General features: G+C 36.7%; 1 protein-coding gene across 5 annotated transcripts in view; it reads right to left on the reverse strand.

Moving 5' to 3' along the window:
* blot (bloated tubules) overlaps nt 1–18,833 on the reverse strand; it is a 208,022-nt gene that overhangs the window by 145,155 nt on the left and 44,034 nt on the right. The window contains exons 1-2 of one of the 5 annotated variants that reach the window (XM_067790039.1): nt 10,873–11,108; nt 7,237–8,052 (exon numbers count right to left, since the gene is read on the reverse strand). The exons of 1 other annotated variant lie outside the window; for it this stretch is intronic. The gene's annotated coding sequence lies outside the window, so the exon portion shown is untranslated. Of the gene's footprint in view, nt 1–7,236; nt 8,194–10,872; nt 11,109–18,833 lie in introns of those variants that run through there. 3 more of the 5 variants (XM_067790040.1, XM_067790041.1, XM_067790038.1) reach the window with 3 other exon arrangements.

Raw genomic sequence — 18,833 nt, forward strand, 5'->3', positions numbered from 1 at the left:
CAGGTTATGGGCCTAAAGACCCGAAACTATAACCTTCTTTACACACATGGAGAAGGTAAAGGGGTGCTTTCACCTCTGCTTTGGTTGATCACCATAAATGAAATCCTAGGAAAACTTAACGCAGGGGGGGTTAAGATCGTGGCGTATGCCGACGACGTGGCGATCTTGGTCTCTGGTCCTTTCCCCTCCGTAATGAGCGAAATCGCGAGGTTAAATCCCGACAAGACGGACCTGCTTCTCTTCACGAAGAAGTGCAAGCCACCTGCCTTCAGGCTATCATTCTTAAACGGCCAGCAACTAAACCTGTCATCAAGTACCAAGTATATTCGACTAACAATTGACTGCAAGTTGAATTGGAAAGTATGCATCGAAGAGCGGGTACGGAAGACCTGCATCGCCTTCTATGCCTGCAAATCAATATTTGGTAAGAAATGGGGACTCAAGCCAAGCTTGGTACTTTGGATGTACGAGACGGTGGCGCGACCGGTGCTTACCTATAGTTCCATAGTCTGTTGGGAAGCTCTAAGTGAGAACTACAATCTCACCAGCCTGCAAAAAGTCCAGCGCACTGCACGCGTTGGTGCCATAAGGGGCCGGACGCACTTGCCCCACAGCTGCTTTATATCCCATTTTGCACCTGCTTCCGATCGATTTGCATATACTTTGTAGATCGTCACAAACCGCACTGAGACTCAGGGAGTCTGGATGTTGGAAGGATATTCAGCAAGGGCATAGAAGTATCCTAAAGAAACTTCCGGATGGTACATGTAGTACCGAGATAGATTACTACCCTCGCAAACTGAAGTTTGAGTATGGTTGTAATACCGCCATTCCAAGCAGGAATGAGTGGAAGAGAAACCCGGGCATAAGGGTCGACGACATCCAAATCTACACTGACGGCTCCAAGATGGAATCGGGAGTGGGGCCGGAGTCTTCTCTGAGTCCCTAGATTTGTCTAAATCAGTCAGACTCCCATGGCACTGCAGCGTGTTTCAAGCAGAAATCCTCGCGATTTGGCAAGCCTGCGAATCACAGGAGGGCTTCAATGTAGCTGGTTAAGTTTGCATCCTGTCGGATAGCCAAGCAGCGATAAAAGCGCTTTCCTCGCCACACATCCCAGTTATCCACCAATCTAGAACTACGCGTTATCTGGGTCCCGGGTCATAGGGGGATAGAGGATAACGAGAAGGCCGACGAGCTAGCACGCAGGGGCTCATCGGAGATGAACGATGAAATAAACAGTGTCGAAGTAGGCATACCCTTAGCAGTAGCCAAGGGGAATATCCAAAGCTTCTACTTGAAGAAAGCACAGACGAAGTGGGATAACATCGCCACCTGTGCAATATCAAAATCCATTTGGCCAAACTATGATGGAAAGAGGACGAGAAGTCTTCTGCACCGGTCATTAGGCAGTAGGTACGCATGCGGAAAAGATGGACATTCCGTATAACGACTACTGCAGAAGCTGCAAAGATCCAAATGCCAGGGAGACAGTAGAACACTTTATGTGTAAATGCCCGGCTCTAGCTAGAGCCCGGCTAAGGTTCCTTGGAACCCCGTTTCTAGAAGACCTCTGAGGGGTCTGTGATAGCAATCCCGAATATTCTTAATTTTATCAACAACTCTGGCTGCTTGTAATACATTGACCGTAATATTTCGTAGGTTTTTAGACGAGTTACATGGCATCAAAACGGCTTTAATTAGCTACTTGGGCGGCCAGGGTCGCAGCCACTTCACCTACCTACCTACTTACTAAAAAGTTGAAAAGAAAAAGATGATAAAAAAATTGTAAGGACTACCTTTATATAAATAGGCCAAAAAATAGAAGGCAATTTTTCCTTTAATACCGACATAGTCTTGTTAAATTTTGTCAAAAAAAACTTTAACAATAGCTCTTGTAAAAGAATTTTGGGATTTTTATAAAGACAGACTGTGTGTTTAAATTTTAAATAATCAATTAGTTAATCCCAAGTACATGGTTTGCCTTAAATTGAAAGATTTCGCTCCACCTTTATAGTTTTAAATCCCAAAATTCTTTTACAAGAGCTATTGTTAAAGGCTTTTTATTCAAAATAAGACTATGTCGGTATTAAAGGAATAATTGCCTTCTATTTTTTGGTCCATTTATATAAAGGTAGTCCTTAAAATTTGTTTATCATCTTTTTATTTTGTACTTCGTTTTTATGATTTTCAAGTTTTTCTTTTATAACTCTTAAAATAAATCTATTTTTTATTGCCGGTCGTTCCTTTATATAAGAACCAAACTATTTGCATGAAAATAATATAGCGCCCTGATACAAATTTGAAATTTTCAATTACTTAAATTTTTCCCAAAAATTTGCTTCAGCAGAGTGGCAAAGCGCTAAGCTTACAAAGCAAAGGATACGATTTTGGACTACGCTTTGACCAGTAATAAAATTTTTTTAACATCTACGTATCTATACATATTGAGACTTTTTCTTGCGAATATTTTGTTTGAATATCACTTGAATATTGGATTTATCACTAAGAGATGAATACCATATCCATATCTAATGATGGGACAGACTATTCCATTTTTATTTAATGTAGTTTTTAAAGTTGTGGATGATGTTCCTAAGTGCGAGAAAATGCCTTCAATAGATGTATGTACGTAGGTAGCTGAGTTATAATCGTCGCTATTTTTCAATTTTCAATAAATATTGCATTAAAAAACGAGTGAACTATTGTGACAATGATATGCATTACTAATTTAATTTTTTGGGTCATATTAACTTTTAGTTTTACTTATTTCATATAAAAAATTTTGAGGATAAGTTTTTTTATACATTCTTTATTATTTTTTATGTTACAAAGCAAAAGACTACTTTCCCATTTTTTATTGTAGTTTGCTGAATTATTTATAGCTTGATAGTAGTTTTCAGACATGTATAACTCATTATTCTTTTCTTTTTATTTGTTGTTTTCAAATACTTAAAAAATAAAAGAATTTCCATTTGATAATTGCATAAGCATTAGCACGTATTTCTATTATTAACATACGTACCTACATACATATGTATATAAGAGTGTACAGCAGCGTACAGGAAAATGGCAGTGGTAATTTTTACCAGATTTCATCAATTAATCTTTTTTCTTAGATAGTTTAGGAAAAAACTTTTAGGAATACTCAATCTCAAACAACATTTTTGAAAGAACTCAAACAAATTTTACGAAAACTTTGAACTTTTTATTTAGATTTCCCTGAATTTTTTTGACACAGTTTTGTAGTTAAATCTCTTTTAGTCCAACAAAGTACAAGATATGGGGCCCTCGAAACTCGCATTGATTTTTGACAATTTTTTTTTTTTTTTTGTTTTACACTTTCTTTCTTAAGAATGGAGCATAGCATGTATATATGAAAAAAAAATCTGAGAAACCTATCGGAAAAAAATTTGTTTAAATTCAATACGAGTTGTGAGAGACCTCAAACTTGTACTTTGTCAGACCAAAATTGATTGAGCTACAAAACTACATACTCAGAAATTTCAATAAAACTCGAAATAAAAAATTTTAAATTTTCGAAAATTTTTATCGAATTTTCAAATCTTTTCGAAAACGATTTAAAGATTTGTTTGCTTAGTTTAAGTAACAAAATTCTTTTATGTAGTAATAAAAACAGCAAATATTTAAAACTTATTTTGAGTTGGAAAACGGTGTTTTTTTAAATGCTATAACTTTTTCAAAAATTTACCGTTTGGGATCATTTTTTTTTAAATATGTTTTTAAATGTACTTTTCGGAAAAAAAGCAAAAAAATTTTAAAGTTTTTTTTTTCAATTAAATAAAAACAAAAATTCTCGGCCCACTCCGGGATTAGTGGGGATGATTGCAAGAATTGATTGAAGTTTTTTAAGAGAAAAAAAAAGGGCGAAATTCGAAAAATCTCAAAAAACTTAAAAATTACAAAAAAAACTTTAAAAATGTTTTTGAACTTTTTCCGAAAAGTACATTTAAAAACAAATTTAAAAAAAAAAGATCCCAAATGGTCAATTTTTGAAAAATTTATAGCATTTTGAAAACAAAAACCGTGTTTTTTTTAAAATTCATAACATTTTTTGAGTTGGATGAAAAAATTTGAAAAACTTCTGAAAAACGTCTATCGTAAGCTAGAAAAAGAAGAAAAACTTTCAGCCAATTATAAAGGGGTCGGGTTCAAAATTGGTCGAAATGGGATGGAATACCCCAAATATTATATTGAAAAATCTGGCCTTGATGCAGATCGCGGCGAATCGCTCTCTCACAGATGTGAATTACAGTGATTGGTGGCAATACTACATTACCACCACAAAACCAACACCTTAGCTCGGAACTGCGCATTTGTTCATATGGTCACTGTAGTGGACGTTGCAAGGCCCTATCCCCGTCCATCATGCTTCCTATATAGCGGCGATGTCGGCCTTTACCATGACGCAGACATCAACTAACCGAAACATCCGGGCATCAATACCTTCTCCTAAAAGAAGGAGAGGCTTTTTATTTTTATATTTCATTTGAAAGCATTTGTACGTGGCAGGACCCAAGCCTAGCGTACAACCCCTTTATGAGAGGCATACCTAACGTAGGTATATTCAAAGCCCTATAACACGCCAAGTTAAATAATATTAAGTAGTACCAATGTAATAAATGCTACTTTGGACTAGGTAGGCAATTGAAAAGTAAATTCCTCTCTCGGCAAACGAAAATCATACTCCACAAGTCACTTCTCTTAACCGCCCTGCTATATGGTGCAGAAGCATGGACCATGACAACATCAGATGAAGCGGCTCTGGGAGTGTTCGAGAGAAAAGTTCTTCGTAAGATTTATGGACCTCTACGCGTTGGCGATGGCGAGCACCGAAGAAGATTTAATGATGAGCTGTACGAGCTCTACGTAGACATCAACATAGTCCAGCGAATTAAAACGCAGCGGCTGCGTTGGCTGGGCCATGTTATGCGAATGAAAGACGACGCTCCGGCCAAGAAAGTGTTCCTATCGGAACCCGCCTATAGAAGCAGAGGAAGAGGGCGGCCCCACTCCGCTGGAAGGATCAGGTGGAAAACAATTTAAAATCCCTTGATGTGACCAATTGGTGCCAGTTGGTAGGGAGAAGAAGCGCCTTGTTGGACGGCCATAACCGTTTAAGCGGTTAAGCACCAATTAAGTAAGTAATTAATATATCCTTTGTTTTTGTTGTTGTTGTTGCGATAAGGACACTCCCCGAAGGTTTTGGGGAGGGTTACCGTTGTTGATGGTCTTTAGCCGCATGCATATTCGGTACGATCTGGTAACAAGCGCCATTAACGTACTAGCCTGACCATCTCGGGAACGATTGAATATGACCACATGAAACCTTCTAGGCCATTCCGCTCTTCCACACTTTTTTGCAAATTGAAAAAACCTGTTTCTAAATTTTTGATACTGCTTTGGCCGGGGATTAAACTCGTTGTGGTTGGCGGAGCAGGCTATCACCACAACACGACGGCCGCACTTTCGCCATCAATAGTACCTGGCAGGTCGGAGGTATGTTATTACCGTTGACGGTATCTGTACACGCGACTTTTGAGATTCCTTGTTTTCAAATTTTCTAATTTATGCGATGTTCTGAATTTTTTAAAACCATCACAAATCAATCAGATACCTCCCGGCTAGAGTCATATCTCGACAACGATTTCTATGATTCATATAGCCTTAAACTACTATTTACATTTATAGTACGGTATAGAACAAGTTGCCTTCGCTTCGAGACCACACCACGCTTGCTATATAATACGACTTTATTACAGCGTGCTCTTATCCGATCTCTATGTTGTCAATAGTCTCTCCGAAGTCCTCTGTTTCAAAAAAAAAAAAAAACAATGAATTCATTCATTAGCATAATATATACATAATACATACATAACTCAAAACAGTGATGACTTCAACATATATCTGACTTTTTCCTACTGGGTACCACACATGCTACGTGCGAAGCAGATGCCATCGGCAGTTTTAGATGATAGACATCAAATTTGCAGTTCTAGTTATGCATACCCAAACACCTGTGCAGCAAAAGAACTGACCTATACAGAAACATGTATATACAAATGTATGCTAGTCAGTGGCGTATCCAGGGGGATTGGAGGGAGGGGGTAGATCCCCCCTTCATCGCTCAACATCTTATTTTACTTCGTAATTTATATTAAAATTACCAAATTTCCGTCTAATTTAGCCAAAAAATACAAGGGAAAATCAAAATCTCTATATAAGTACGTACGTGGGAAGGTAATATTAATGTTTAATTTTGTCATGGAGTATACAGTACTCATGAAATTCCATATAGTCGGTCCCAACGAAGAATATCTCAGTTCGCTTATTTGCGTCAAAGACTAGCTCAGTTCGTTTTGATCGATTTCGCTTGTTTGCTAGTTTTTTATTTTTTTGTTTAATTTTACTTATTTTTGTAGTATTTTACTTTATTTTATTTTTGTTTAGTTTATCTTATTTGATTTATTTTTATTTATAAAATTAATTTGAAAAATATATAAATAAAAACCTAAGTAATTAACACAAAAATAAACAATATAAAATAATACAAAAATAAGTAAAAGTAAACTAAATAATAGAAAATTAGCAAACAAGCCAAAGGTGTTAGTTTTTAAAAAACAAAACGAACTGAGATAGTATTAGACGCAATTTGAACTGAGATAGTCTTCCATGGAACCAACGATATAATCACTTCAACAATTTTCAAATATTTTAAATCAAAAGTGCACGTGATGTTAGCAAAAAAAAAAGATTATTGTATGTAAATACTGGTAATTAATTAAGATTCGTGATTTGTTATACATAACGATACCTCACTTTTAAAAAGTTACCAAGTGCATCTGGCATCCTCACATTTGGAAATACAACCCTGTAGCTGCTGTCAAATCTTGAAAAATTCAAATGTGATGTTTTCAGTTATTTTTGATAGTCCTAGTAATACAGAAAATTTTTTTTAAATTTAAGGCTTCGATAAATTATTGCTCATCCTCCACCTTGGCAAAATCCTGGATACGCCACTGATGCGATTATGTAGTGTAAGCATTTGCAAATTTAAAATGACCGCTTTTTACGTATCAAAATTTATTATTAATTACACTGCAATTATACACATCACTAATTGCTTGTTATAACAGATTTCTTTCAACTTTAAAAAATACAAAAAAATAGTGCGCCAATTCTAGTCTCAGAAAAAAGTTTAGAAGTTTCACTTACTTTATTGTGAAAGAATTATTTCCATGTATCAGTGCACACAACTTGCTTGGCCAGTTTGCTGTTTAATTTTTTTATATTTATTTTTATTTTGTTATATTTTTTTCATTTAACACAATAACCCAATAAATTCCTAGCGTACACGTTGCAATTTTTTGCGCGATTTATTTTTTTTTTTTTATTATTGTTATGGATTTGTTTTTCATAAATTTTTCTTTTTTTGCTTTCTTATATTCTTGCGCTTAATGAGTAAGAATATAGAGAGAAAAAAGTATAATTAAGCACAATTTTTTGAAACACTTTTACAATTATTTATATTTTTTTGTTTTACTGTATTTTTTTTTTTAAATAAATGAAAGCATTTTGCAATATTTTCTTTTCACCTAATTCTTGATTTTTTTTTATGAAATATTTATTTGCAAATTCTTACTAAATTCCCATCACCGCAAACGGAAAAAGTGTAATTTAAGAATTCTTCATTAATATTTGTATATTTTATTTCCTGGAAACCGAGGCAAAAGCGAAGTTCGGATTTAGTAGAAGAATAAATAAAAACGTAAATATCACATTACACCTCTGCTGCGCTTCAAAAATTTGTTGTTTGAGCTCAACGGCAATTCCTTACGTTCTGGCACATCATTTCCATTTTTGTATTGAATCGGTTTCAATTTTACTTGTTTGCACGTTTTTTGTTTTCTCCTCGGCTTTGTTTTCTTATTTCCTTTTTTCTTTTGATATTAATTTCGCTCAAGTTATATTGTTTGTCGTTATACTCAGTAAAATTTTTATTGTGGCCAGAAACGAACATGTAAGCGAGCGCTGTTTGAAGTGATAACGAACATTTTATACTTAGCTGCGTGATCTTAGAATGATTTACTTGAGCCTTTTTTTTCTGGTATACCAATATCTTTTTTCCATACCTTTTTTCGAAAACTTGATACTAAACTTAAATACTTCTTCCTCGGTGTGTTGAGGTGTGATATATTTAGAATATATTGGTTTTGAAAAATCATAAGGGGAGCACTTCGAAAATCGGTAAAAATTTACGATTTTCCACAGAATTCTCTCAATACAATCCTAAATTATTTCTTAAACCTTTTTGTTAATGTTTAATTCAAAATGTAGTACTTTCGCTATTCAATGTCATAAAAATTCAAGCATAAAAATAAAAATTAAAATTATTCCAATTTTCTTAGTTCAACGATTAACTTAATGCCTATATGACACTACTTTATTTTGTCTTGGATTCCAAGCTAGAAAAGCTGACGAAACTTTATCGGAACTTCAAAATACAAAAATAATTTCTACCATGAGAAAACGAGACCATTATTCCCCCTAAAATTAGTGAGTTTGACATGTTTTTGTTTATGTTTTAAATTTTATCTTTTATTAACATTTTTAACAATAAAAATGATGAAAATAACACGAGAAAATGATTTCGGTCTCTGAGGGTTCACCTTTTTCAGAAGAAAGTTGATCTTAGTTGTTTTTTATGCACAAAATTTTCAAACTAAAATCAAAATTTCCATTTATCAGAAAAAATTAAGAAAAAACGGCCGAATGTCAAAAAAACTTATCGAAATACAAACTGGCTCGTTCGTTTTTAATGACTAGATTGTATTTTTCATTTATTTCGTAAGATAATACTAGGGGTTATTTGAGACATTGTCTGGTTTTAGTACGGATTAAGTTTGTACAAGATTGCCGCCACGCAGGGACTACTTGGACTACGGAAACACTTTAAGATCACTTCGTGGCTATGTACGGATACTCACGCAACTCTCTTGAGATAAATTCAGGATAATAACGAAATTTTTGTCAGGCAACTTCGAAACTAAGTATATCCGTACCATATCTGCATCGCTTTCCGGCTCATATCGGAATTAATTCAGGCCTAGTTCGAGATTGCTTTGGGATTGTTGACACAATATTGCGAGAATATCTTTGGGGAGATTTGGTTTTCGATTAATTTGGATACAAGCGGATGGTAAATCTTCTAATGTGTGACACTTCAGATGAATTTATTACTAAAGTGGCGAAGAAAATCAGCTTGCTTGTATTTTAAAATGTTACCTGTTTGCCCTTGCTACATGACTTTAGTGTTACGTATCCGAAACTTCTTTGTAGGGACACGTTGTTCGTTTGTTTCACAAATCCATAAAAAGTAAAACATCATAGCTGCTATCTTCTTCCCTACGTCTCTTGTAGAAAAGTGGTTTCAGCCTCTACATTGACGAGAATATCAACCAGAGACCGTTATTACTATTTGTTAAAACAGGCTTATTCATCCATGAATTTTGCTTCAGACCTTCATTAAAACTGGTTCTTATGTTGTAAGGCAAAAGCCCAGCCCAAAACCCACGTCACTGGATTTCAAGATATTTTCATTCTTTTGGAGCAGGAGACACCCGCTTTAAGCCTGTTTTTTGTTATCCAACACTGCCGATGCAACGAATTGGAACAATTGTTTGCCAAATAATTAAAATGTTAAAGCTTTTTTAAGTATGATTACAATGAAAATTTCTATACAAATAATTACATATTAGTCAAATTTCATAAGCTTTCAACTTTTTCTACCTTTACTATTTTGTGAAAATGAAAAGACGATTAAATACCAAAAAAAAAATTATTCCAAATTTAATCCGCCGTGGTATGATGGTAGCGTGCTCCGCCTACCACACCGAGAATCCTGGGTTCATGCCCCGGAAAAAGCAATATCAAAAACTTTAGAAACACGTTTTTTCAATTAGAAAAAAATTTTTCTAAGCGGTGTCGCCCCGCGCAGTGTTTGGCAAGCACTCCGAGTGTATTTCCGTCGTGAAAACCTCTCAGTAAAAACTCATCTGCCCTGCAGATGCCGTTCGGAGTCGGCATAAAACGAGTAGGTCCCATCCCGCCAATTTGTAGGCAAAACAAATAGGAGCACGACGCAAATTGGAAGAGAAGTTCGGCCTTATATCTCTTCGGAGGTTATTGCGCCTTACATATATTTTATTTTATTAATGTTTTGAACGAAGTATTACACTAAAGATGGCATAACACCGAAATCGGTCAGGAAATTCGTCTATTTGCATCAAATATGTTTCGAAATTCTTTGCAATTTTTGAAGAATAAATGTCTTTATTTTACTCTTATTACATTTCTTATACATTAAAAGTTGGTAACTGATTTGCTTTCACGGATATTTCCATTTAAAAGTAAGGAGGCCTATTCCAGTCTTCGCGAAAATTTCGTGTGTATGTTGAACCACTTCGTGAAATTTTTCAGTTTCATTCACTTGTTGAAGGCTGTAAATTGCTATCGAATTTTTTTTCGAAATTTTTCGTTTAACATGGCATGACTATATCGTTTTGGACCATTTTGAATAATCTTTTAATTACGGCAAAACCGTTTTTCAAAACTTTATCTAGCAATGTTTGTACTTCGGACCGTTTAGGTATTGAAAAAATGGCGCGTTCTTATGCAATTTCTATTATTCACAATACTTGATGTTATTTCAGTATGATATACACGTTTTGACTCGAGTTCCCGAATTCACGCCTGAACTGACAAAGCTCAAGCAATTGTTTTTTCGAAACGTCTGATTTTTATATGTTCCCGTCACTACAAATGATCTTATTGCGAACGCAGTAATAACACCTTTTATCCTGAGCACAGCTAAGTATAAAAGTAAACAAAACACCAATATCCTATAGAACAAATGAGTGAGCGTGACGAGCCGACCGAGCATTTAACTTCATCTGTGTTTGCTTCACCTGTGTAGGCCAACGTGACGACGCATACAACTCGATTTGACTGACGTATGAACTACCGAGTTTCACGTTGACTACCTGCGGTGGTTGCAGCGGAAATATGAAATGAACCCCCACAGCAAGCATTGGCAGGCAGGCCTTTATTTGTTTTGTTTATTTATTCGCTTGCTACGAAGTCGATTGGAATTGTTGTGTTTTTCCGCTGCTGCACTCACACTTGCTCCAAAAGCCACTCACTCACACGCATGTACTTTAGTATGTTGTTGTTAGCAGTTGGCTTATTATACTCAGCTGAGCAGAGCTCACAGAGTATATTAACTTTGTTCGCATAACGGTAATCCGTAACGGCATAAACTAATCGAGATATATATAGACTTCTATATATCAAAATCATCTGGGTGAAAAAATGAATTCATTTAGCCATGTCCGTCCGTCCGTCCGTGCGTCTGTCCGTCCGTCTGTAAACACGATAACTTGAGTGAAGTTTGAGGTATCTTGATGAGATTTGGTATGTAGGTTCCTAGGCGCTCATCTCAGATCGCTGTTTAAAATGAACGAAATCGGACAACCACGCCCACTTTTTCGATATCGAAAATTTCGAAAAACCGAAAAAGTGCGATAATTCATTACCAAAGACGGATAAAGCGATGAAACTTGGTAGGTGTGTTGACCTTATGACGGAAAATAGAAAATTAGAAAAATTTTGGACAATGGGCGTGGCACCGCCCACTTTTAAAAGAAGGTAATTTAAAAGTTTTGCAAGCTGTAATTTGGGAATCGTTGAAGATATCATGATAAAATTTGGCAGAAACGTTACTCCTATTACTATATGTATGCTTAATAAAAATTAGCAAAATCGGAGAACGACCACGCCCACTTAAAAAAAATTTTTTAAGTCAAATTTTAACAAAAAATGTAATATATTTACAGTATAAAAGTAAATTATGTCAACATTCGACTCCAGTAATGATATGGTGCAACAAAATACAAAGATAAAAGAAAATTTCAAAATGGGCGTAACTCCGCCCTTTTTCATTTAATTCGTCCAGAATACTTTTAATGCCATAAGTCGAACAAAAATTTACCAATCCTTGTAAAATTTGGTAGGAACGTAGATTCTATGACAATAACTGTTTTCTGTAAAAATGGGCGAAATCGGTTGAAGCCACGCCCAGTTTTTATACACAGTCGACCGTCTGTCCTTCCGCTCGGCCGTTAACACGATAACTTGCGCAAAAAAACGATATATCTTAACTAAACTTAGTTCACGTACTTATCTGAAGTCACTTTATCTTGGTATAAAATATGGCCGAAATCCGACTATTACCACGCTGACTTTTCCGATATCGAAAATTACGAAAAATTAAAAAATGCCATAATTCTGTCCCAAATATGAAAAAAGAGATGAAACATGGTAATTGGATTGGTTTATTGACGCAAAATATAACTTTAGAAAAAACTTTGTAAAATGGGTTTGACGCCTACCATATTAAGTAGAAGAAAATGAAAAAGTTCTGCAGGGCGAAATCAAAAGCTCTTGGAATCTTGGCAGGAATACTGTTCGTGGTATGACATATATAAATAAATTAGCGGTACCCGACAGAAGATGTTCTGGGTCGCCCTGGTCCACATTTTGGTCGATATCTCGAAAACGCCTTCACATATACAACTAAGGGCTACTCCCTTTTAAGACCTTCATTAATACTTTTAATTTGATACCCATATCGTACAAACACATTCTAGAGTCACCCCTGATCCACCCTTATTGCGATACTCACTACGTTTTAAATAATCATTAACACCTTTCATTTGATACACATGTCATACAAACACATTCCAGAGTTACCCTAGGTTTATTTTGCTAAATGGTGATTTTCCCTTATTTTGTCTCCAAAGCTCTCAGCTGCGTATGTAATGTTCGGTTACACCCGAACTTAGCCTTCCTTACTTATTTTAATTTACTCTTATTTACTCATTTCAATTGTTGTTCACCTAATTCAACGTCACTCATTCTCCTACTTCGACTTCTTCTACCTAGCCTTGGGTGCACATACTCCCATTTTATTTCCCCATTCACACCGCTGCTTTTATTTATAGGCGTTTTCCAACACTGCGCATCAATTGTTGATATCAGAAAGTGTGATTTTATTAGATTTGTAAATGTGCAGATGTAGGCAAAATTTATAGAGCCAGGTGGTCATACAAATGGTGCTTTAACATTGTCCTGCTTTATACTATAGAAGAGATTTGGTTTAGGGGTCGACGAGGCTCTGGTTAAAGGTCAGTAGTGGGGTTTTCTAGCAGGAGCTTTGATGAAAGCTGCAAGTTCAAGCGTTTCAAAGAATGCAGTTACTTCCATGTAGAAGCAGGCGGTATGCAGGCTGTTCTTCATTGCTACTAGGTTAGGTTGGGTTAGAGTGGCCACCGGTGCGAGCACTAGTGCATTTAGGTCCAAAAAGGTCCCATTGTGATACCACGTGGATCTCTCCCCTACTCAAGCCAACAGGTCTATACAGCAAACGTCAGGAGTTTCTTAGGCTCCAACTTAGCCAGATCACAAAGATCGTCAAAGAAGGGAGATCCCAGAGATTTCTTCCTCTTGTGCCAAAGCGCGGAAATGTTTGACTGTTTCTATCTCCTCTTCGTCTTTGCAGCTCCTGCAGTAATCATTATAAGGAGCACCCAGCCGTTGCGCGTGCCTCCCGATTGCTATGTGGCCGGTTATAAGTACAACCTCCAGAAATATGCCCCCTACTAAGAAGAAGGAGACTTTTTGTGCGTCTCGCGTCCCATTCAGACCATACGAGCTTAGAATGACAGCAGGATTCAAGATTGCTCCATCTCACACCCGCTACCCTAAGGAAAATCCCTTTCAAAATGAGTTTACAGGTGCGAGCTGCATGCTCAATCCCTTCCAGGACGACGAAAGCGGAATTGTTGTGCCCCCCTCTTGCGAGTTCGTCAGCCATCTCATTGGCCGGTATATCCGAATGTCCAGGCACCCACACCAGACTAAGGGAAGTTCAGCAATCTAGTTAAGAGATTGTCCTCGACTTACATGTGACCGATGCAAGTGCTTTTAGTGCAGTCTGGCTGTCAGAGTAAATACAAATTTGGTTACAGCCGTGAGCAGCCTTCCCCAGGTGATCAGCGGCCTCATTTATAGCAGCCACCTCTGCCCGAAAGACGCTGCAATTATCGGGTAGACTAAATAATAGATTCCACCCTAGTTGAGATGCAAAGACACCGCTACCCACCAGTTTGGAGCCATCAGTATATATCTGCAGCCTATCGCTCAGGTCCGGCGTCTCCTTCAACCAATAATCCCTATCCGGGATAATAACCTCGTACTTCATATTGAAAAATTGAGTCGGATCGCAATATTCCGACGAAGGCGAATCCAGATACTTCAGGATGGCTGCATGGCCATCCACATTATCTTTCCATCCGGATTACTCTCGCAGCCGCAGAGCAGAAAAGGCCGCACATTGCTTGGCCATTAAATCTATTGGCAGCACATTAAAAATAGTGTCCAGCGCCTCCGCAGGGGCACCTTCACGCAGATTAGAGCACTTCTTTGCACCTACTGGAATACCCGTAGGTTTGATTTAGTATCTAAGCTCGTCCACCAGATCACTGCCCCGTATAAAAGAATTGTACTACGGCAATTAAGACCTCAAGCCCAATTGTCCAATGGGGACTCCATACGGTACAGCTCAATATACTGAAAACTTTTCTAGCAGCAGCTGAATAGAGGTAAAACAGCATCGCAAGAGGTTTTTTATTACACCCCTTTGAAGAGGTTGCCAGCGCGATTTATAACCTATCGAACCCAATTTCCAACCTCACCTACCTATGGTAAATCCTTTTTAATTTGCAGATGAGCAAATCCTATTTCCTCACGGAAGGAGGGGGCTGGATGATTGAAAGGGTTTTATGTGGTCATATCAAATCATTCGCGAGATGGTCGGGCTGGTATTTTATCGGCGCATTTTTCCAGAACGTATCGGCTCTGTTCCCGATAAAAAACCATCAACATCACTAAAACTCTTCTAAACCTTATCGCTAAAAGTAGAACGTGGTGCAATCATGGGATCCCTTCATGTTTGACTGTCCCACCTTTACCAGATCTTACGAAAGTTTTCGGTCATAGATTATCCGGATGCCAGAAAGATTTATCTATCGTCGAGATCCGCAATATTCGAAATAACTTCGCTGCAATGCAGTAAATCTGTAAGTAAATTTATCTCACGTCATCATTATTTTATGTAATATCACTAGGGATGTCCAGCCTTCAAGTGATTTTGCAGTTATCCCTGATCACAGTGGGTTGCACGGTGAGCTGCGGACGTAATAATCTCACTTATGTAACTTGTTTGGAGATTCTGGTGATCGGTTTTATACCAATACTTTTGTAACTATTTTTACTATTGAGTGGAATATCAAAGATTTGATTGAAAAACTACCTATCTACCGTATCACACATCAATATATATTGAATTTATGTATATTCAGGGGGTCCTCAAACATATTCTGAAGTAGGGCTTTCTTTAAACAAATTCGTAAATATGGCGCTCTTGAAACGGCAGCCGAAGTAGCATTATGCTTCAAGTTGCAGACATTGGTACTTTATCGGTAACCGTATCGGTAACCTTATAACAGATGATTCAACCAACCTTATGAGAATCAATGCAATCGATTATTGGTGCCGCTAAGGTCGTAACCGTATCGTAGCCAACCAATTGGGTATTGGTTTACCGTCGTAACGATAAACAGCTGATTACGTTAGGGATACGACTACAGCGATACTATAAACGGCACCAATGACTACAGCTTCATGTGGCATTTACCCACCGACGTGTGCCGTACGTAAGGACGTTTGTCGTACGAAGCACGTTTGACCGAACTCTCAAGCCCGTAGGAATCAATGTGTGCGTCTGTGTACATGTACATAACATATTTGTGTGTGTATTGTTTACAGATAAGCACTGTTGCCATTGACCATTTTGCATGTATGCTTATGGAAACATCAACTTTTTCCAATTAAATTTTTGATATTGTAAAAGGCCGGAATACATATTAAATAAGTATAAATAGATAAAATATTTATAATCAGCACTTTTACATAATTATTTCGAATTATTTTCACAATTTTTCAAACTTTAATTAGGCGTTTTTGCATAAAATTGCAACCGGTCAAAAATTAGCGCACAAAAGTTTACTAGGCAACTCTGTCTAGTGAGAGAGCGATCAGCTGACACGTTCATACGGAAAAAATCAAAATTGTTTTGATTTCTACGTTCCGGGCTACGTACGTACGGGCGTTGCACGTCGGTAAGTTTTCGTTTACATTGCACACTCATAAGATAGGTCGTGTCAGCTGACACGTTTTTTCTACGTACGTTCGTGAGTAACCACGGCTTCAGGCGGCAGTTACCCACCGACGTGTGCCGTACGTAAGGACGTTTGTCGTACGAAGCACGTTTGACCGAACTCTCAAGCCCGTAGGAATCAATGTGTGCGTCTGTGTACATGTACATAACATATTTGTGTGTGTATTGTTTACAGATAAGTACTGTTGCCATTGACCATATTGCATGTATGCTTATGGAAACATCAACTTTTTCCAATTTAATTTTTGATATTGTAAAAGGCCGGAATACATATTAAATAAGTATAAATAGATTACATATTTATAATCAACACTTTTACATGATTATTTCGAATTATTTTCACAATTTTTCAAACTTTAATTAGGTGTTTTTGCATAAAATTGCAAACGGTCAAAAATTAGCGCACAAAAGTTTACTAGGCAACTCTGTCTAGTGAGAGAGCGATCAGCTGACACGTTCTTACGGAAAAAATCAAAATTGTTTTGATTTCTACGTTCCGGGCTACGTACGTACGGGCGTTGTACGTCGGTGAGTTTTCGTTTACATTGCACACTCATAAGATAGGTCGTGTCAGCTGACACGTTTTTGGTACGTACGTTCGTGAGTTATGCGGCAGTTACCCACCGACGTGTGCCGTACGTAAGGACGTTTGTCGTACGAAGCACGTTTGACCGAACTCTCAAGCCCGTAGGAATCAATGTGTGCGTCTGTGTACATGTACCTAACATATTTGTGTGTGTATTTTTTACATATAAGCACTGTTGCCATTGACCATTTTGCATGTATGCTTATGGAAAAATCAACTTTTTCCAATTTAATTTTTGATATTGTAAAAGGCCGGAATACATATTAAATAAGTATAAATAGATTACATATTTATAATCAGCACTTTTACATAATTATTTCGAATTATTTTCACAATTTTTCAAACTTTAATTAGGTGTTTTTGCATAAAATTGCAAACGGTCAAAAATTAGCGCACAAAAGTTTACTAGGCAACTCTGTCTAGTGAGAGAGCGATCAGCTGACACGTTCTTACGGAAAAAATCAAAATTGTTTTGATTTCTACGTTCCGGGCTACGTACATACGGGCGTTGCACGTCGGTGAGTTTTCGTTTACATCGCACACTCATAAGATAGGTCGTGTCAGCTGACACGTTTTTTCTACGTACGTTCGTGAGTAACCACGGCTTAACTGCCGCATCACTCATTAGCCGATTTCTATACACTTAAATTATTCAACTTTGACGCATTTGCCTGACTTCATCCAGCTGTACACAACTGTAAATATTTGTAGCTCACTTGCATCATTTACATTTGGCTACTGCATCGCATCAAATGGAGCTTGTTATGGGTTGTAATGTGTCAAGAAATAGTGACCATGACGTTCGATTGCCAAACTGTCAATGTACCGGTTTTGTCATTAGCCGGTCTGTGGGTTGTCCGTTGGTTTTGTTAGCCAGATATTTGGTGCAATCGTGTTTGTTTTTATTTTGCATAGTAAATATGTAGGTGCCAACAGGCAGTTAGGGGAATGCGTGTCGAAATGTCAATTTTGTAACTATTTTCAAAATAACTATGATCATAATGATGATGATGATGATATACAAAATGTTAGTAAAAGGATAGCACAAAATAGCAATCAATGTTGCTTTAGAGGAAATTCATATAAAAGTTGCGTTTTATATTTCTTAAATTACTGATATGCACTAATTTAGTTAAAAATTTTAATGATGTTAATTATATGCTGCCCGTTTTATAAATCGTTAGTTTTACTAATATTTAATTAGGTAGGTACGAGTATAATACATTTTTCACCCCTTTTTTCATTTTATCGCTAACTTAACTTTAACTCTAAAAAATGACTTTCCCACATTTCGTGTTTCATCTTTTGTTATCTGATATTTTATAACTAATTTCAGTCAGCAACGCCTACAAGATCGCTTTCCAGTTACCTACTCGGATATTTTATCGTTTCCAGTTTGTTTAGGCGAGAGGAACATTCTAATGCAATGGTAGCAAGGCACCAAAATAACTGTTAAACGATAATCAGAAATGAGGGAAACTTTTACTATACAGAAATTTAGGGTTCGCATTGCAGTTAATTAAGAATTTGTGAATCTCTCTTTAAGTAAAGCTTTTCAAGAGAGAGAAATAGTAAATCTCTTTGTTAGTTACTTAATTTGTTCAAGAACAGAAAGCTACAAATACAAGTACACAATAACATTTTGAATTCTCCGAATCTGTAGCGCCTTGAAAACTATCTCAGACGGTGAAGCAGAAATGTCTCCTGTCGTTATAATGGCAAAAGAAACGGCGATGTATGTTGAGTAAATAAATTCACTCACCGGAGCATGAGGAATCAGTGTATAAAACTAACATAATTAAGAGAATATCTCAATGTTTAAGAGTTGTATATACCGATGTTTTTCTGAAATTAAAAACAGATGTTAAA

The sequence above is a fragment of the Eurosta solidaginis genome, chromosome 5 (assembly GCF_040869045.1).
Source record: "Eurosta solidaginis isolate ZX-2024a chromosome 5, ASM4086904v1, whole genome shotgun sequence".
Lineage (NCBI taxonomy): Eukaryota > Metazoa > Arthropoda > Insecta > Diptera > Tephritidae > Eurosta > Eurosta solidaginis.